Below are 21,392 nucleotides of genomic sequence, written 5' to 3' on the forward strand. Positions count from 1 at the left end.
ATTGAGTCTTAACAAAACAAAACAAAACAAACAACAACAACAAACCCTCTAAGTACTCAGTCACACAGCTGTAATGCAAGCAAGCTGAGATTCAAACTGGAAATCTTTCAAACACACTATTCTACATCAAACAGCATGATATGCTCATGTATTGTACAGTCTCTCACGTGACTTCTGGAAACATCTGAGTCTGGATTTAGATGGTGTAGTAGTAGCAACAGTATAAAATGTCATTGGGGCTCTAATGGAAAAACAAGTTTTTCTTAGCACTAGAGACATTATTTTTAAGTATTTGAAATTATGGTGATCACAATTTGGCCTTGTTTATATTTCCCTTTTAATGGGTTTTCTCCCCACACCGTTTCTCAGAGAATGGGCCAATAAAACCTTCTGCTGGTTTACGATGAGCTGAAAGACTTTTGACATTCATTTATGCCATCCAATTTATGGAATATTTACCCACAACTAGGGCTGCTGTAAATTTTTGTGAAAAATAATGTCCCTGGGAAGAAAGGTGTGTTAGCATGTGGGAACTGTCCATATGACACAACACCCGAGCAAAGAGTACTGGGTAGAAAAGTAATTAATCATGTTAACTGATTGGTTTAACTTCTTATTTTCAGTCTTTGAAGTAACACCTGTTTAAAATGGATCTACTCATTCATTCTTGAACGTGAGACTACAGTATATTGAAATAAAATCAACACAGATTTTTTAAGACAAAAAGTCTTCCCAAGGTTTTGAAATAAATAGATTTTTATGTGATAACTGTATTCCTTCACTTACCCTGTTCATTGGATCTGAATGTTGAGTCACAGTTTTTTAAAGGGCAGATAATTTATCTAAACTTTTGGTTAACAGAGACTGGGGAAAGGATATTTCTGCTTTCCTTTATTCCACCTGTGATCAAAGAGGCCTATAAAGAGCCCAGTAGAACAGAGAGAAAATGGCTATTTTTCAAAACAAGCTCTGAGGTTGGTGGGGATGGTAGAGGAGCCAGAAGGTATAAATGATATTCAGAGACAGTACCACTTCCAGGGAAAGTGCTTACTCTACAGATTCCAGGAAAATTATAGAGGTAATTAATATTGGCAGTTGGGCTCATTTTGTGTAGGCAGAACTTTAAGCAGCAGCTGACCAGGTGCTGGAAGAGTGGAAGCAAGTATTTGGATTGAAATTGCCACATACATTAACATGAGGGAAACCCAAGGGTCCCTGTTGAGTGGATTTCAGGTACCAGCAGCTAGCTACAGTTGTGGAAATTAGCAGCTCTTACTATTTCTTCCTAGGAGGCTCCATTTTCTTGTCTTTTATAATGTTTCTTCATTGCGAAAGCCCTGTAGGCAGAACAACAATATGCCTTAGGGGTCTCAGAACACTTTTAATTTAAACTAATCTAAGCTGCTGCACACTTCTCCCCATGCTAGATCCTGTGACCAATTTGAGGTTCAGAAAACATGGTCACCACAGATTTAGCCATTGCAAATGATCACTAGCATTCCACTGACTCCCAGACGATTTGATCATCTTGTGCTTGCTTGAGCACCCCCTCCAGCTTGGACCCCTGGGGAAGAATGAGAAGGGCATTTCTCCCTTTCACTATTCTGGGAATACTTTCCATACAACTTAAGACACAGTAAGGCGTCTTGAGTTACACATGCATAGTTCAGGAACGTTAGTGAGCCTAACCAAGCAAACAGAGAGAAAGCACTCCCATTCTATCTGTGAGAATCACTGTTTAAACAGAAATGGGCATGCGTAAGCATGATTCTCACATTCATTTGTCCAAAAGAAAAAAAAAGTAGTTCTGATTTGTCTACAGGTGTGTATCCCCTTTCAACCTTAGCAATATAATGTAACATTTTTTATATCATTAGATATACATTGCAATCACCATTTTAAGCCCTTCCTTGTACTTTATCAAAAGAACGTGTAATATATTATCAATGCTCAAGGATGCTATTTTGCTTGTACATAAAATGCTGAGAAAAGACACCACATTCTCTACATGGAGTCTCTGGGTAGTAATAGGTGACTTTGTCCTGCAGAAGACTTTGAAAGCTGCCAGAAATGATAGCTTGCTGTGATGTATATATGTTCTATTCCTTGTTTGCCCAAACACTTCAGTGACATCCTTTGTTGTCTTGGCTGTTGGCTGTTCCTGCATTTCTCAAGGATGGTCTGGTGTCCAGACCGACTTTTTCGGTCCTCGAGTTGCCATCAGTTTCTTGGCTGGCTGTGGCTTAGCATTGTTCTGAGGTTGGTCTCTGGTGGAGACTGTCTGGATCACATCTTTGGGTAGTGCATCACACACCACGTCTGCTCCCTGGCTCCAACCAAGACTTTAAAGAGATTTTTTAAAAGGCTCAGAAAGTTTCTTGGATATCAAGCAGCTCTTATAAAAATAACATTTTTATGACTTAAAATGTAAATGAATAAGGAACATGTGGATTAAATTTCCTTTGAAATGCCCAAGGGCTTAAAAAGCCGAAGAGACGAGCACTTGCAAAATGAGCTAAATCAAGTTTGCCAAAAATAAAACACTTGAAAAATTGTTTGGGATATTTTGCTGATCCCCAGGTGCTCAGGGGCTCTCCTTTCTAAATTTGGGAATGACTTAGATTTTAAAATGTAGGTCACCCAATGAAACCCACTTCGAACAAGCTCCATGGGTACTTGGCTCTCAAGTTAAAGAACAGATGTCAAAAGTCAGTTTTAGATCATGGCACTTGAACTGTATCTACTAGTTCAGCATGCCACCGCCTCTTTCTCCCACTGTGGTCAGATGCTGACTGTGCAAATGGTGCTCTGGGTGGGTGGGGGGTGCCCTCAGACCTTGTTAGGGAAAGACTAATAGTACCTACAAAGAGGTCCAAATGAACATTTCCTCTCCTGTTTTCTTCTGTCCCTTGACCCATGTTTCCTGGCTTCTATCTTCAGGCAGTTCTCATTGAAGCCGAGGCCAAGACAGAGATTCTTGTGTAAGTAATTTATCAAGGAATGATTCTTAGAGAAGTCTGGAGGAAGGAAGGCAGGAGGAGAAACTAAGCAAGATGTAGCTTCTGATGAAGTCTAGCCTTAGTCTGATGCCACAGGGAGTTCAGAGCAAGACTTGCTGAATGGATTTCTCTTACCTTGAGGTGTGACTGTCAGCTGTGAGCTTTTAGTTCTCCAAGAAGGAAGAGTCTTATCTCCAGGGTACTTGGGAGATAGACAGCTGTAGTCATAGTGCTAAGAACAATCCCAGAAGACATTGCTTCAGGCCAAAGGGAAACTGTGGCTTTCAGGTAACACCCACAGCAGTTGGGAGGCAGACTCCTATCTGCCTAGGGAGTGTTACAGGAGGCTGAGCCAGACAGAGCCTGCACATGGTCATTTGCATCCCACTTTCTCAGAGCCTTGATGATGTCATCAGTTTCCCTTTTCTCTGCTTTCACACAGTCCCTCATTTCCCAGGTTTGCTGTGTTTGCATTTGTCTTCTTTGTGTATTTCCTAAATATCCCCATCTTCTCATCAATAGCCTGGAACTCCTTAACCAGTCCTAAGCTGAGGTTCATCTTTAAGATAGTCTTAACTCCTGTTATCCCACACATTGCCGAAGTAAAATTTAGCTCCAAATATCACTTCTAAGTGATTTTGAATAAACTGTGGTCCTTAAAGGTAAAGGTTACCTTGGAGTTGTAATATTCTTTTTGGAGGCCCATTCAACTCTAACATTATGACAGAGCTAACATTTTTATATATAATGTTATTTGACGACAAATTATAATACAGGAAAGCAAATTTTAAGAATAAAATATTGAAAGAACTTATTAAGTGTTTAAAGTGCTATAATGTTTAAAATCCTGAGAGCAGGGCTTGTTAGGTACTCAGTGGATACTGGCTGGCACTGCTCACTACTGCAAACCTCACATCTGTTCTCTGGTTATATCCCATCCTCTGGCCAAGAGTTGTTTTACACACAGAAGCAGAGGCTCATGTTCAAACTCAGATTATTACATGACTGCTGCTTTGCGTATATTCCTTCCCATGGTACTCACAAGGAAATCCATTCTGGCATCGTGCCCTGCCTGGCCTTTAATCCCATCTCCAATCCCTGCCCGACATGTGCTTCTAGTATATGAGCTTTCTTCTGTTCTTTATGTGATGCTTCAGGACCTTGCCACAGGACCTTGGCCTCATCTAAAGGCTTCTAGTTCCAACCAACACCTTTGCCTGACTGACTCCATCTTCAGGGCTCATATTAAGCAGTACTTCTCAGAAGCAATTTTGCCAACAAGTGCCAACTGTGGTTGCCCACTCAGCTGGTGTTTACTAAGCAGCCATTCTGTACCAAGTACTGTTATAACCAGGAACAGTATAAAAACCATCAAATGAGGTGGCAGTGGCCTTTGTCACCATAGAATGTTCATATAGAGGGGGAGCACAAAGAGAAGTCCACTAATATGTACGAGCATATATGTACTTCTATGCACGTGTGTGTTTCAAGAAAAGGGAGGGAACAGAACAGTAATCAGAAAGATTTCTTCAAGAATACTGTGTTTGAGCAAAGTTTGAAAGAGATTACCAGTCTCATGCGATTATGGAGTATGCAATTTTGCTTCATGTATTTCCTCCCACTTAAGTAATGCAGATCTGGAGGGCGGTGGTCTAGGCATTCACCTATCTCTTGATGAAGTCCAAGATGGGAGAAAGGGAACTTCAAGCCTGGTGTTGGGGGAGACGGTCTTTCTCAGCAGTGCTACTTTTCAGTGAAGGACCCAGGTCTCTAGGAGGTATTCTGAAAGTGTGTCTGTTTTCACATTGGAAGAGAGATTGGAGGTAGGGACAGGTTTGAGGCAAGGCTGAATGTCTTGGTAAATTGACTCACTGTCTGTCCACTTATGCACTCCACTTACATACTTGCCAGGGTCCTAGAACATTAGAAAATCTAAAGACTAACTTTGTATCCTTTTCCTTGTTTGTCTTGGATGAGGAGGAGAAACTTTGTGCAGAACAGCAATGGCTTCAGCTCATGAGAGATCCATCTTAGGAGAAAAATGAAGGTGGTAAAAATAAACTTCAAGGTTTGGAAGGCCACAGATAGCCTGAATCTCTATTCATCTCAGATTGTTACTTGAGACCCATGGCGTCTGACTGCCATTGCCAGCATTTAATGGAGTGAGTTGATATTGGTATAGATGCCATAAAAACCAAATTTCCCCAATTTGGGAGACTTAGGTTTGTTTTTGTTGTTTGTTTTTACTGGTGCATACTGATGGTATATTTTAATAGGCTTCAGTGTGATGTGTCCATATATTCATAGAATGTCCTGTTGAAACACCACCTCCTTGTTTCAATGTCCCCCATCTCTCTTCTCAATCGCTCTCTGTTGCAAGTCATTATAAAGCGATGGTCCCTCAACCTTCCTAATGCTGTGACACCTTGATACAGTTCTTCATGTTGAGGTGATCTTCAACCGTAAAATTATTTTGTTGTTACTTCATAGCTGTAACTTTCTATTATTATGTATTGTAATGTAAATATCTGATATGTAGCATATCTAATATAGGACCCTTGCAAAAGGTTAAGAACCATTCCTCTAAAGTTTATATTTTTATTTTTACCATGAGAAAGAACATACATTACTTGATTTGGGGGGCGTCTGTACTTATTAGCTTAATATAATATTCTCTAGTTCAATCTATGTCAATCTGTAAAATGACAGGAGTTTATTCCTTTCTGTGATTCAGTAATGCTTCATGTGTACATACATCCCATATATATATATATATATATATATGTATATACACACATGTACACATATATATTACATACATACATATATATGTATATATATAATACACACACACATATATACATATTCAGCTGCGAATGGCTACTTTGACTGATTATATATGTTAACTATCATAAATGTTGCAACAAAGACGATAATGTGATGATTTCCTGTGAATATATATGTGGGGATGATGTAGCCCCATCAAGTGGTAGACCATCTTGGAAGTTTGGGGAAACCCTCACAGTGTTCTATGGGTTTATGATGGCTGTAAAACTCACATTCACAGAGCTTAATTTTCTCACTATAATCAACAGGCTTTGCCACTTCTGTTGAGATTTAATAGACAAAATCCAACCAAGATTTTCTCACTGTAGTTTGATTTGTATTTCCCTGTTGGCTATTACTATGAAGAATTTTCTTGTATATTTGTCAATTATTTGTATTTTTTTGAGAAATATCTTGTCATCTATTTGGATAATTTTACCCATTTTAAGCTGATTATTTAAGAGTTTTTCTAATAGTTGAAAAATGATTTGTTTTCTACAGTGTGACTTTTACTTTTGTTTTGTTTGTCACCTAGAATCTCCTTAGCTTAATTTAACCCCACTTGTCAATCCTGCTTTTAAGTTTGTTCCTTGTTCTTTTAAGATTCTGTCCAGAAAGTGGTTGCCTATATCAATGCCTGACATATTTATGCTGTGTTCGCTCATAGTAGTTTGAGAGTTTTTCATCTGGGCATTTCCATTTTTGGATTATCTTAGATTGGTTTTATGGAGAGAGAGAGAGAGAAAGAGAGAGAGAGAGAGAGAGAGAGAGAGAGAGAGAGAGAGAGAGAGAGGAGAACTCAAGTCTCTAGTTCTTCATGGGGCCACATAACAGCACTCACTGAAGAGACTTATCCTTTATTCAGTATATTTCTTGGTACCTTGGTTTAGAATCAAATGGGTCCAGATGTACGGGCTTAATCTATTCTGTTTCTTGGATCTTTATGTCAGTTACATCACAATGCCACATCTTTAGTCACTGAATGATCTATAGTATGTGTTGAAATCAGATACCACGATGCGGCTATGTTCTTTTACTATCTGGGTTCATGCTTTCATATGACATTTTAGGATGTGTTTTCTAGTCCTACCAAGGATGTCATTACTATTTTGATATGAGGTTGAATCTGTAGATCATTTTGATAGTACAGCTGTTTTAACATTCTTAATTCCTATCCTTGGAATGGACCTGTGTGTGTGTGTGTGTGTGTGTGTGTGTATGTATGTGTGTGTGTGTGTACTTCAAGCAGTATTATAACTTTTAATATAGAGTCCTTAATTTCCTTGGTTACAGTTTAGTCCTGTATACATATACTTTGTAGCTACTTTGAATGTTATTGCACTCTCTAGTTCATTCTGAGCAAATTTGGAGTTTGTAAATAGAAAAACTACTGATTTTTTTTTTGTATTTTGACATTCTATTCTATCTCTTTACTAGATTTATTAAGCCCAGAGTCTTTAAAGCGAAAGTCTTCAGATTTTTCTCTATGTAGAACCTTATCATCTCTGGATTTTCAATTCTATTCCATTGATCTTCCTGCCTGTCTCTGTACCAATACCATGCAGTTTTTATCACTACTGCTCTGTAGTACAGATTGAGGTCAGGGATGGTGAGTCTCCCAGAAATTCTTTTATTGTTGAGAATTGTTCTCACTATCCTGGTTGTTTTGTTATTCCAAATGATTTGCAAATTGTTCTTTCTATCTCTATGAATAATTGATTTGGAATTTTGATGGGGATTGCATTGAATTTGTAGATTGCTTTTGGCAAGATGGCCATTTTTACTATATTTATCTTGTTAATTCAGGAGCATGGAAGATCTTTCCATCTTCTGAGATCTTCTTCGATTTCTTTCTTCAGAGACTTGAAATTCTTGTCATACAGACCTTTCACTTGCTTGGTTAGATTCACACCAAGGTATTTTATATTATTTGTGATTATTGTGAAGGATATCATTTCCCTAATTTCTCTCTCAGCCTGTTTATCCTTTGAATAGAGGAAGACTACTGATTTGTTTGAGTTGATTTTATATCCAGCCACTTTGCTGAAGCTGTTTATCAGGTTTAGGAGTTCTTTGGTGGAAGTTTTAGGGTCACCCACACACTTATGGTCACTTGATCTTTGACAACAGTGCTAAAACAGTCCAGTGGAAAGATGATAGCATTTTCAACAAATGGTGCTGGTTCAAACTGGAGGTCAGCATGTAGAAGAATGCAAACTGATCCATTCTTATCTCCTTGTACAAAGCTCAAGTCCAAGTGTATAAAGGACCTCCACATAAAACCAGATACACTGAAACTAATAGAAGAGAAGGTAGGGAAGACCCTCGAATACCTAGGCACAGGGGAAAAGTTCCTGGAACAGAACACCAATGGCTTATGCTCTAAGAGCAAGAATTGTCAAATGGGACCTCATAAAATTGCAAAGCTTCTGTAAGGCAAAGGACACTGTCAATAGGACAAAATAGCAACCAACAGATTGGGAAAAGATCATTACCAATCCTACATCTGATAGAGGGTTATTATCTAATATATACAAAGAACTCAAGAAATTAGACTCCAGACAACCAAATAACCCTATTAAAATGGGGTATAGAGTTAAACAAAGAATTCTCAACTGAGGAAACTCAAATGGCCGAGAAGCACCTAAAGAAAATGTTTAACATCCTTAGTCATCAGGGAAATACAAATTAAAACAACCCTGAGATTTTTACCTCACACCAATCAGAATGGCTAAGATCAAAAACTTAGGTGATAGTAGATGCTGGATGAGGATGTGGAGAAAGAGGAACAGTCCTCCATTGTTGGTGGGATTGCAAGCTGATACAACCACTCTGGAAATCAGTCTGGTGGTTCCTCAGAAAACTGGACATAGCATTACCTGAGGATCCAGCTATACCACTCCTGGGCATATACCTAGAAGATGCTCCAACATATAACAAGGGACATATGCTCCACTATGTTCATAGAAGCCTTATTTATAATAGCCAGAAGCTGGAAAGATTCAGATGTCCTTCAACAGAGGAATGGATACAAAAATATATATATATATATATAAATACATTTACACAATGGAGTATTACTTAGCTATTAAAAACAATGAATTCGAGAAATTCTTAGGTAAATGGATGGAACTAGAAAATATCATCCTGAGTGAGGTAACCCAATCACAAAAGAACACACATGGTATTCACTCACTGATAATTGGATATTAGCCCAGAACCTTGAAATACCCAAGATTCAACTCACAGACCACATGAAGCTCATGAAGAAGGAAGACCAAGTGTGGTGCTTCGGTCCTTCTTAGAAGGAGTAACAAAATACTCAAGGGAGCAAATATGGAGACAAAGTGTGGGACAGAAACTGAAGGAGGGGCCATCTGGATACTGCCCCACCTGGGTATCCATCCATGTGCAGTCGCCAAAGGTAGACATTGATGTGGATGTCAGGAAGTGCATGCTGACAGAAGCCTGATATAGCTGTCTCCTTAGAGGTCTGCAAGAGTCAGACATATTCAGAGGTGGATGCTCACAGCTAACCATTGAACTGATCAAGGGGTTCCCAATGTAGGAGTTAGTGAGAAGACTGAAGGAGCTGAAATGGTTTGAAAGGGTTTGTGGCCCCATGAGGAGAGCAACAATACCACCAACCAGAGCTTCCAGAGTCTAAACCACCAGCCTGGGAGCACATACGGAGGGACCCATGGCTTCAGCTGTATATGTAGTGGAGGATGGCCTTGTCCAGCATAGGTGGGAGAAGAGATCCTTGGTCCCATGAAGGCTGGATGCCAAGTGTGGGGAAATTCGATAGTGGGGAGGTGGGAGTGGGGGGGGTTAGGTGGGGGCACATCCTTATAGAAGCAGGAGGAGGGGGGATGGGATAGGGGGTTCCTGGCTGGGAGGGGAAGAAATGGGGTAAGGGGGATAACATCTGAAATGTAAATAAAATACCCAATAAAAAATATCATTAAATAAAGAACCTTATCATCTATAAGCAGATATCTATGCCTTTTACTGTTTTCACTTGCACAATTGCTGCAGCTAAAATTTTCCATGTCATTTTTTTAGAAACATGAGACTGCATTCATTTCCCCCAGTTCATTTGATTGCTGTGGCTTTGCCACATATAGTCCTTATTGAATTCTGTAGTATTTCTAATATGTCAAGAGCTTTCATTGCAAAGGAGGTTAGAATTTCATCAAATACTTTCTATAACCAATTGAGATGAACAAATTTTGGTCTTTCATCTTGCTGATTGGATTGCTGTTTGACCTGCATGTGTTGAACCATCCTTGCATTCCTAGAACAGATCAGCTTCATCAAGGCAAATGTTTTCAAAAACTCTCCGTTGATAAGATTGAGTTTTACTGTTTTTATTTGTTTATTTGCATGTATGTGTATACAGCAGGTGTGTTCCTGGTGCCTAAAGAGGCCATAGGATATTTGATTCCGGAGAATTGGAGTTACAGACACTGTCCTTTGTGAAGCAGCAAGTACTATTAACTATTTCATCATCTCTGCAGTCCCAAGACACTGTTCTTCCTGTGTTGTTGAATTTGAATGTATGTGTTTTATTGAGAAAAATTTCACACATGGTCATCAGGAATGTTGGGCTGTATTTTTTTTTCTTTGTCTGGTTTTGGTAGCAGGGCAATACTAGGCACACAGAATGTATCCAGAAGATTCTCTTGCTTTTAATTTGGTGGAATATTTGAGAGAAGTTGGAATTCTTTTTAAATATGCTACAGTTCTGCAGTGATGCTATCAGCCCTAGGCTTTTCTTTATTTGGAACCTTTTCTCATTTAATTACATGGCTTGTTATTGGTCTACCTAGGTTTTTCATGTTCTTAGAGTTTAATTTTACAAGTATGAGGTTGGACCATACTTTCATTTCTTGTTTTCTAATTTGCTGACACATTTCTTCTATGTAACTCTAATGATCCTTTGTATTTTAGAGGCACTGATTATAATTTTGTCCCTTTAACCACAAACTTTATTCTTTGAGGTAGGTTGGTTCCTGTTTTTCTCAGTCCTTGTGATGCATTTTAAGGAAGAAGTCAAGCAAACAACTTATTTGTTTAAATGTATAAACTCCTTGCCTTTGATACAGCTTTTGCTTTATCTACTTATTCCATTTTTTTTTTTAATTTTAAAACTTTGTTTTTGCAAAGCCAATCAAGAAGTGTTGGAAGGAAAAAGTGTAAAAGTTATCCTCGCGTATTTGGAAACTTGAGCAAGCACTTTAAAGTTTGAGAAAAATGACGACAGTTGATTCAAAGGCAATACCCAGCAATGTGTTTTAAAACACTGATGTGTTCGTTCTTAAGTAACATTCATTTTGTTCTCTAACAGCTACAATATGATACAGTATGCAACAGCTCACTTGAAAGTGCTAGAATCAGAGGATAAAGAATGCCAGAAGCCATCCCACTTACATTTCCTACTATACAATGCCTTCCTTTGGTCCACCATTTATATCGCACAGGCAGACAGTATGGTCATCCGATGCACTCAGGAGATGTCTGTTCTAATTAGAATTCCAGGAAAGACCATACGTAGCCTTTTTTTTTTTTTTTTTTTTTTTTTTTTTTTGTGACCTCTTAATCTAAGATCAGGATTACATTCTCCACTTGGATCTGGTTTTGCAGGGTGTTTTGTATAGTTAAAACCCAAAACATCAGAAGATGGTGTTTTTGTAGCAATGATGTGAGGATTTTATGGCATCTAAACGAGCACAATTTACTTCTCCTTCATGATTAATTTTAATTTCACATTCATTTTTTTTCCTATTACAAAGCCAGAGCCACCAAATTCTCCCTTGTCGCTGTCACAATGGAAGCATCAAACTGTGCATCATCGTTGGGAATGTGAACTCGAGCATCTACCAGATGATTCTGCTCATCAGATGTATGAGTGCCCAGCGTCAGCCAATGAAGGTCATGATCCTTACCTTCTGGTTTAGTCACTTCAGGAAGCCACTGAATCGTAAGACTGGGCCACCGAAGAGGATGGGACATAACCAGGTCATACAGAAATGGCGTATTCTTCTTCCAGATTTTATATTCTTCGTGGACACGCTCCTCCACCATGTCTTCAAATATCTATTTACTCGCCATCTTGCGTTGGGTCGTTTGGCCCCCTTTGCCACCTTGGACTTCTCTGGCTACTCAAGAGCAGCCCAATGGCGGGCGCCCCTGCCTTCCCAGGCACGTCATGCACTCCTAACTCCTAAAGCCTGAGCTTGGTCTGACTGAGTGCTACCCAGAAACCAAGATCTTCTCTTCTGTCTCCTCCCCGCTTGTGGTAGTGAGGTCTGAGATGCTCTCCTCTGTCTCCCTACTTATTCCATTTTAAGATCAATTTAAGTGTCCCTTTTGAATTCTCTATAATGTTTTCAAGGGTACTTGTAAATTTTTTGATTTTTAACTTTGTTTTTAATCACATTGTGATCAGAAAAACTGTTAAGATTTTTTGAAATGATTTTTAAATACTTACTTTTAATTTTTTCTTTGAAAAATTTATATTCTTAACATACAATGTACCTTAATTATATCCTCCTTTATATTATATATTAATATTATATATTATATATTATATAATGCATAATATATACTATATACTATATATTATATATGATACATAAATACACACACATATATATGTGTGTATATATATATACATATATAGGTTATAGATATCATATATATATTAAACAACTGAGTACATTTACTGCCACAATGGTGTGGGACCATCTACTGAGCCAACTGCAATTGCCTAGTGGCCACACCTCCCACAAAGAAAACCACTCTCCTTCTTTAGAACACATCAACTACCAATAGTTTCTTAGTGAGTGATCTGACCAGGCAGTATTACATCCTGAGACTTTTTGCTTCATCTTACCCAAGGTGTCCTGCAGATAACTACAGCTGCGGTGAGTTCACATGAGCAACAGTCAATCCAAATCCAGAAGTCAACACTTCTTACCACTCCTCCCATCATCCAGCTCTTAAATTCCCACCTCCTTTTCTGCAAATGTCCTGGAGCCCTGCTGGGGTAGGTGTATAAAGATATGCCATCTTCATTGGAGCAGTCGCTGTTGCTAATTCTCAGCACTTTAAACAGTTATGTGTCTCTGCAGTAACTACCACCCAGTAGAAGAAGAAGCTTTCCCGATCAAGGTTGAGGGCAGTATAACTCCATTTTAGAAGGCAGCTAGAAGTCATGCTCATTTTAGCAAAGCAACAACAGTAGTTGCCTTAGGGATATGGCCATGGGCTTTGACCTTGTTTACAAAGCCAGGCATCAATTCCTTCCTGTGGAGCAGACTTCAAATCCAATTAAGAGGTTGGTTACAGAGGATACAGCTCAGCCTGACAGGTTGGTATTGTAGCATGTAGAGCCCAGTACAAAAATAAGAATAAAAATGTCCCCACCCAGCAGGGAGTTTCTTTGTCAATTTAAGCTTAATTTCTTTATGTCCCACAACCAAAGTGAGTGTTTTCTTCAGCAATATGGCCTTACTATCTAGTTATGGAGGGGGCATCCAGGAGCAGTTGACAATAGCCTGCCTTGCTTTGTATACCTCTGTGACCCCCTATTTAATAACTCTTGCAAAGGTTTTTCTGTACCTACACAGGGATTACAATACCTCATATCTTCTGGGAGTAACATTGTTCACTCATGTGGGGAACCTTCATTCAATCTCTTGTTTTAAACAAGTACCTTATGAACTAGTGAGTTTTTATAAAGCTTCTTCATACATCTTAATTTTGTAGAATTTAAGGCTTCTTTGTGGATTAATCTGTGCTTCATCCTACAAAAAGTTCAATGTATATTCCATAGCGATTGAATAGACTTAATTTGAATTTGTAAAACATTCTATATAATTTAAGGTATAATTTAATTCTGATTTTCTTGAGGTTTACTTAATCTAAACATCCACCCACTGATAAAAATGAAGTGGTGAGTTTCATTGCTATGAATGCATAAGGACCCATCTCTCTGTCTGTAGCCTCATAGCTGTTTGTTGCATAAAATAATATGCTCTGGAATGAGGTAGGAATACATATTTCTTGATCGTTAGTTTGTGATTCCACTTGTCTGGTCTTACATCTTCTTTTCTTAAACTCTAATATGCTAGATATAAGTTAGACAGTCCTGATCCTCACATCCTGTACGCAAGTTACAGGACACTACCTCACATCATTTGACATCGTCCATGGGATGGTATCATTATTGGTGAGTTCCCATAACAAGAATATTTGTTTATTTCCATTGTTGTTATCAATGATAAAGGCTTATTCCTGTCCCTTTTTAATTTTCTTCAGCTGTTTTGAATATTGAATTATTCTCTTCTCTAGTTATTTTTCTTGATTTGATGGTTTTTTTGTACTGTTAATACTGATTCTTTTGTTTCTCATCTGTGTGTCTATTTTCCACACATGATTTATATTGTTACACAAGTTTATGACAGTAGTTAGTTTTTTTAAAAAAATTCTTTTAAGCATCTGCAAGGCTGGAATGGTGTTCTGCTGGTCTTACTTCCATGTGGGTATGACATAGATTCCCTAGAGCTTTTCTAATGATGATTAATGGCAAGAAGCATTGTACATGCCATGATGGATTTTTAGAGACCCATTCTTTCTTTGGGTTCATATAATATTAGGTATAGGCAGTCTTGGTGTAGACAGCGATTTTGGCAGAGTGATCACTACAATAGGAGTGGTGCTCTCTATTATATGATGTAGGTTTCTTTAGGCATCATTTTTGCAGGCTGTACCACTGCAAAGGGCCTTGGGCACACAGCCACACCACTGATGATGAATTTGAAATTCCTATCTTTTTCCCAGGTAAAGATGTGGGTCCTGATGCAGGCCAAGGAAGAAACATCCATTCATGAGGCTCACATCATGTCCATCCTGTTCAGACTTGGTATAGAGCTGACGTAACAGTGGCAGACATGTATTTGTATGCAAGTTGGAACAGTTGTGGCCAACACCAACTAGGTAAAGTTTTTCTTAGCTCTATGTGCACCTAGACCATAATGACACTTAGAACCGTGGTTTTCCTTACCTAGACCTCTGCTTCTGCTGTAGATGAAGGCAACAGCTAATGGCAGTTGTTTCATGGCCCTGTAATATGATCTTGTATCTCTTTTCGGAGCAAGAATGGGTGTTTTTCTCTCTGCCCTGTCAGTTACTGTGGCAGAAATTTCCTTCCCAATGTATTTGCAGCGGGAGCCCTGTCATTGGAAAGGAAGAAGGAGGCGAGATGGCAGCGGACATATACCCAAGTATCTCTAGCAGTCTCAAGGAGTTATTCATATGAAAATGTTAGATAATTGGGATAACAATTCTAATTGTGTGGGCAGCTTGTGTCTCAAGTATTTGCTTATATATAAATCTATTTGGTTAATCTGAAGCTTTAGAGTTTTACTTTACTGGGATACTGGGAAGTGGGTCTGCCAACAACCGGGTGGTTATGGCTGTGAAGGAACTAGTGGTTTCAGGGATGAGTGAATCACCAAAGCTGGAAACACAGCAACCAGTCGCTATGGGAGCAAGCTGGAGAACAGTCTGGTGTAACCAGCTTGGGACCTTTGGCCCTGTGGGAGAGTTGGTAGGCCGAGAGTAGTCCTGCGATAGCACAGGAAGTCTGCCGGTTCACTTTTCTAAGACCTTCTGCAACAAGTTACCAGAGCACCGTACCAGGAAGAATGTTCAGAGGAATTTCATAAATACCTGCATCCAATCCTGGGACTGTCCTCTGTCCTCAAGTAGTGGGCCACATCATTGGTCTCAGATACCAATACCCATCATAGACTTTTAAGGGCAGCATGTCCATCTATTCCTGTCTATGTCCAGCACCTTTCTCTCATTGTTCAGGGTATCCAGTGGGCCTACATCACAGTCATTCTACTTGGCCAGTTTGAGTTTTCAAGAAAGGAAGCTGCCTTCCAAGACATAGAGCATAAATGTCTGTAAAGTTCCAGAGATAGGGATAGGCAAGATTTCTGGACCCTAGAATGGCCTCAAATAAGTCATTTTAAAAGTTGGTTCCTGGCTCCTGGCCTGGAGCACTGGTTCCTCCCAGTCTCAGCCAGAGCACTAAGCAGATGCCAGGGAGCAGCTCTGCCCCCAATCTCACAGAACCCAGAGGAAGCAGGCCAGGAGCTCTAGCCAGCAGTATCTTAGGTAAGCAGACAGCAACGCCTGCCCCAAACAGGGAGTAACTCGGACCCATTAGGACCCAGGAAGTCACTCCTGGCCCTAGGCACTGGTTCCTTCCTGTCTGCGCCTGATCACTGAGCAGAGTTTGGGCCCCAGCTCTAACCCCAGTAGTAACACCCACCCCACACATTTCTGATATAACGAAGATAATAGGAAAGACAGGCTCCACTCAGAAACAGGGCAGGTAGCACTAAGGAGATCCAGATGGTGAAAGGCAAGTGCAAGAGCATAAGCATCAGCAACCCAGGGTACTTGGCATCATTAGAACCTAGTTCTCCCACACTAGAAAGTCCTGAATTCCCCATATCACCAGGAAAGCAAGATTCAGATTTAAAATCACTTCTAATGATGATTCTAGAGGACTTTAAGAAGGACATAAATAACACTCTCAAAGAATTTGAGGAGAACACAGGTAAACAGGTAGAAGCCCTTAAAGAGGAAATACAAAAATCCCTTAAACAATTACAAGAGAACACAACCAAACAGGTAAAGGAATTGAACAAAACCATCCAGGACATAAAAATGGAAGTAGAGACAATAAAGAATTCACAAATGGAGACTACCTTGGAGATAGAAAACCTAGGAAAGAAATCAGGAGTCATATATACAAGCATCACCAACACAGTACAAGAGATAGAAGGGAGAATCTCAGGTGCAGAAGATACCATAGAAAATACTGACACAACTGTCAAAGAAAATGCAAAAAGTTTTTAACACAAAACATTCTGGAAATCCAGGACACAATGAGAAGACCAAACCTAAGGATGATAGGTATAGATGAAAGTGAAGATCCCCAACTTAAAGGGCCAATAAATATCTTCAACAAAATTATAGAAGAAAACTTCCCTAATCTAAAGAATGAGATGCCCATAAACATACAAGAAGCCTATAGAATGCCAAATAGACTAGACCAGAAAAGAAATACCTCTTGTCACATAATAATCAAAACACTAAGTGCACAAAACGAAGAGAGAATATTATGCAGTAAGGAAGAAAGGCCAAGTAACATATAAAGGCAAACCTATCAGAATTACACCAGACTTCTTACCAGATACTATAAAGTAGAAGATGCTGGACAGAAGTCATACAGACCCTAAGAGAACACAAATGCCAGCCCAGGCTACTATAGCCCGGCAAGACTTTCAATTACCATAGATGGAGAAACCAAGATATTCCATGACAAAACCAAATTTACACAATAGGTTAATAGCAGGAAAGCTCCAATACAAGGAGGGAAATTATACCCTAGAAAGAGCAAGAAAGTAACCCTCTTCCAACAAATCCAAAAGAAGGTAGTCATACAAAGACAATTCCACCTCTAATAACAAAAATAACAGGAAGCAACAATCACTGTTCCTTAATATCTCTTAACATCAATGGACTCAATTCCCCAATTAAAAGACTAATGGTCTGGATACATAAACAGGACCCAGCATTTTGCTGCATACAGGAAACCCACCTCAGTGACAAAGACAGACTCTACCTTAGAGTAAAAGGCTGGAAAACAATTTTTCAAGCAAATGGTCCTAAGAAACAAGCTGGAGTAGTCATTCTAAAATCTCCAGCCCGAGAACACAAAGGGGGAGGGAGGCAACTCACGGCTCCACTTGTATAGGTAGTTGAGGGTGGCCTTGCCAGGCATCAATGGAAGTGGAAGGCCTTGGTGCCTGAAAGTTTGGATTCCCTAGTGTTGGCAAATTTCAAGAGCAGGGAGCCAGGAATGGGATGATGGTGGGAGCACACCCTTATAGTAATTTGAAAAGGGGGAGATGGGGTAAGGGGTTAGGCATCAGTGGAAGTGGAAAGCCTTGGTGCCTGAAAGTTTGGATTCCCTAGTGTTGTGGAATTTGAGAGCAGGGAGGCAGAAATGGGAGGATGGTGGGAGCACACCCTCATAGAAACTGCCAGAATTATATGGATTAGACATGACAGAGGCAGACCGCCAGAAGACTATATTCCAGAATTCAAACAAAAAATTATCTTTATACTAAAATTTGTTTTGAGAAACAAATTTTGTATATTGCAGAATACATAGCCTTGGTGTATCTGCTCATCAAGCAAGCTGAGCAGACCTGCTCGAACCTCTGATGTTCTGGAATTCCAGCTGGATGTAGTGAAGACACAGTGTCAGAGGCTTATCAATTTACTCTTCTCCCTGCCCCTCTTCTAATATCTCAACACATGTAACCAGCTTGAAGAAGTTAATGAAGAGTCTGCACTCCTATTCCCAGGGCTTGGGGACTGGGCTGTCTTTCTAGGGAAAAGTAGTGGTTTTGTTAGAATAGGAAGGATTAGCTAGGATTTATTGCATAGCCATAACCTATTGGTAAAACTATGTATAATTGTTATTAAGATGAAGTTATAATTTCTTAAATGGTACAAAATTTATTTTGATTTCAAATTTAAGGTTTTCATTGGTATGAGCTTCTTATTGGTATAAAAATGAGATGAATATTGTTACTCTCATAGGCATTGTGCCTGTATAACACATTTAGGAATACAAGGCTTAGACCCAGTCTTTCTTTAACCTTTTTTTTTTTTTTTTTTTTTTTAACTGATTTGAGATGGTTAGCCTGTGAGTTAAGGGTCTATAGCAAATTCATGGCTTTGAGTTTATTGTTAGGGTGTTTTCCATATTTTATTTAGAAATAGCCGAAAGGAGTTAACAGACAACTGTCCACATTGCCTTACATGGATAGTTGGTTTTCAAAACGTCAGAAGTCCACAGAATTGACATTACAAACATTTCTGTATTAATGTTCATTTTGATTAGAGACCTGTCTGCTCCTGACAGCTTCCTGTCTTGGATTCTAAGAAGAAATTGAGCATCTTTGGAGTTACTCCAGTTGTGGTGAGACAGCCACTAAACAAGAATTGCCTCTTTTCATCTACAGACAAATTACTGTCCAGAAAAGGACACACTTGTGGAATAGTCAACTGATTATATCTGCCAAGACAGAGTAATCAGCCCTTAATAATTGTGCATCACTAGGTCTGTCAGATGATCCTGGGCCAGAAGGCTGAAGATCAGATGCTCCAATGTTTTGTAGTATAGGGACTGTCCAGGTGTTTAGCGGTCTCTATAAATTGGCTAAGTCTTAGAAGCTATTCTTTGTGCTTCCCATAATTTCAGTTAATTCAGTCACTCTGGATTTCTGATGGGGTTGAAAACTTACAGTCTCATCGCCAATCCTGGCTATTTACTTTGAGAGAAAAGATTTGAGAGGATGGTTTTCAGCTGACATTCATTCTAAATCCTAGAAAAAAAAAAGCCAGGTTCAGAACTAAGTCTTTTAGTTAGAAGAGATGACAGAGGTTCTGGTTAGTCAACAAAATGATGGATTGGGTATTGGACTATCTTGTACCTTACTGGCACAAATTGGTATAGTTATGCTCTAATTGTATTTTGAGAGAAAAATTTACTTTAACAGGAAGAGTGATATGTAGGATGAGCTAAGGTGGGAGGAGTACGGAGAGGAAGAGGGGGAGTAAGAAGAGGAGGAGGAAAGGGGGAGGAGCTAGGAGATGAGAGAGAGGGCAACATGGAGGTGGATATTCGCGTATCTCCACCAGTCAAAGATAGTTGGTATATCTCGGTTGGGTATTGGGTTACACTTCTGATTGATACTGAGCATTACCAAACTTATAAAGCCTTTGATTAATATTTTAAAAAATGTATAAAAGCAAAAAGAAGAAGGGGGCATGGGATTGGGGGTTTTTAGGGAGGGGAAATGGGGAAAGGAAATGGCATCTGAAATGTAAATAAAATATCCAATAAAAATTATAATGTAAAAAAACCAATAACATGTAAATCAGAAACCTATTAAAAAAAGATAAAAGATGATTCCTTGCACAAATATCTGGGTATTTGCTGAAGGTGATATGAGCTACACTGTGTGGATTTCTGCTTGCTTCCCTAACTGAGCTGTGAGGATGTCTGGTACCCAGGATTGAAATGACAGTTTGTTAGAATGTTCTCTTTCATTCTATTTCTGTAAAAGGGAAATGTTCCTCTCCTAGTTGTGAACCAGGTGGCAGAGAAGCGACAACCACCACCACCACCACCACTACCACCACCACCACCACCGCCGCCACAATAACAACATGTTGTTTCTATATTGTTGTCTCTATTTGGCTCTTCCTGTCTTTTGTTTCTTTCCTAGTATCTGTAGTTTTCATTTGTTATGTGTTTGTAGTTGTGGTAGCATTTTCATGGTGGATGCTTTGACATCTTGGGAAGACTGTTCCAATATCTGTGCCCTCTCAGTGTCAGGGTCTAAGGGTTATGTTGGATTATTGGTTTGTTTTACTCATCTAGTTTGAGTACTCCATTCATTATATTAAAAAGAATCTTAAATATATATTCCTGGGTATTTTATATTGCACAACTCCAGTTTGATTTAAACCTGATTTAGCATCTCTTTCTGACATTGCTAATAGGTGCTGAGATACCACTTTGTTACAACCAGGTGGAGGTTGGCTCCTCATTAGTGATGAGCAGGAATGAGAACTATTGCTTCTAGGGTCTTTACTCACTATGTAGTAAGATGTCCTATAGCTCTTGGTGGGGAAGCGTTGCCAGCCCAAATGGATAGACTTCATTTCTATGTTCTATTCAGTTTCTTAAAAAGTATACTACTGGGATTAAAGACACACATCAGCATCAACCTATTAATAGCAGGTGATTTCAATACCCTAATTTCTTCTGTAGACAGGTCATATGGATGAAAATAATCAGAGAAACATCAACATTAAATTATATGTTATAGCCAATATCTATAGGATATTCTATCCAAATGCCAAAGAACATATACATTCTAGTTAGCAGTACATGAAATCTTCTCTAAGCTGCATTCTGGGACACAAAACATATTCAGAAAGATTGAAAGAACTCTGTGGATCCTATCTGATCATACCACAATAAACTTAAAACCAACAGCAAACAAATCTCTAGTAAGCACACAAACTTATGGAAGTTAAACAACCTTTGGTTGAATGATGATGAATAAATCAAAGAAGAAATCAGGAAGGAAATAAAAATATTTCCTGGAAATAATTGTTGTATTACAGAACACAATGCCACAATGCTTCTGAGACACATTGGAAGCAATCCTACTTAAACAATGTATATCTCTATGTGCCTACACCAAGCAATCGGAAAAAGCACAAATAAATGACTTAATGATGAACCCCCGAAATTTGGAAGAACGGGTCAAATACAATAATAAACCAAAGAAAACAAAAAATAAATAATAACAAGGTAATACAAAGAGTCAATAAGGCTAAGAGTTGGTTCTTTGAGACAATTAATATGATCAGACTTTTGGCCCAGCTAACTGA

General features: G+C 39.0%; 2 long non-coding RNA genes across 2 annotated transcripts in view; both read left to right on the plus strand.

Moving 5' to 3' along the window:
* The window catches only part of LOC143434604 (uncharacterized), a 42,363-nt gene extending 28,947 nt beyond the window's left edge, over positions 1–13,416 (plus strand). The window contains exons 2-3 of the long non-coding RNA XR_013104221.1: positions 11,625–12,134; positions 12,729–13,416. This is a non-coding gene — a long non-coding RNA (uncharacterized LOC143434604). The remainder of the gene's footprint in view (positions 1–11,624; positions 12,135–12,728) is intronic.
* Positions 13,417–14,344: 928 nt separating this feature from the next.
* On the plus strand, positions 14,345–20,353 carry LOC143434605 (uncharacterized). The gene is made up of 3 exons (XR_013104222.1): positions 14,345–14,828; positions 15,057–15,154; positions 18,079–20,353. It is a non-coding gene; the product is annotated as an uncharacterized LOC143434605 (long non-coding RNA).
* Positions 20,354–21,392: the final 1,039 nt, after the last annotated feature.

This window comes from Arvicanthis niloticus, chromosome 16, assembly GCF_011762505.2.
Source record: "Arvicanthis niloticus isolate mArvNil1 chromosome 16, mArvNil1.pat.X, whole genome shotgun sequence".
NCBI lineage: Eukaryota > Metazoa > Chordata > Mammalia > Rodentia > Muridae > Arvicanthis > Arvicanthis niloticus.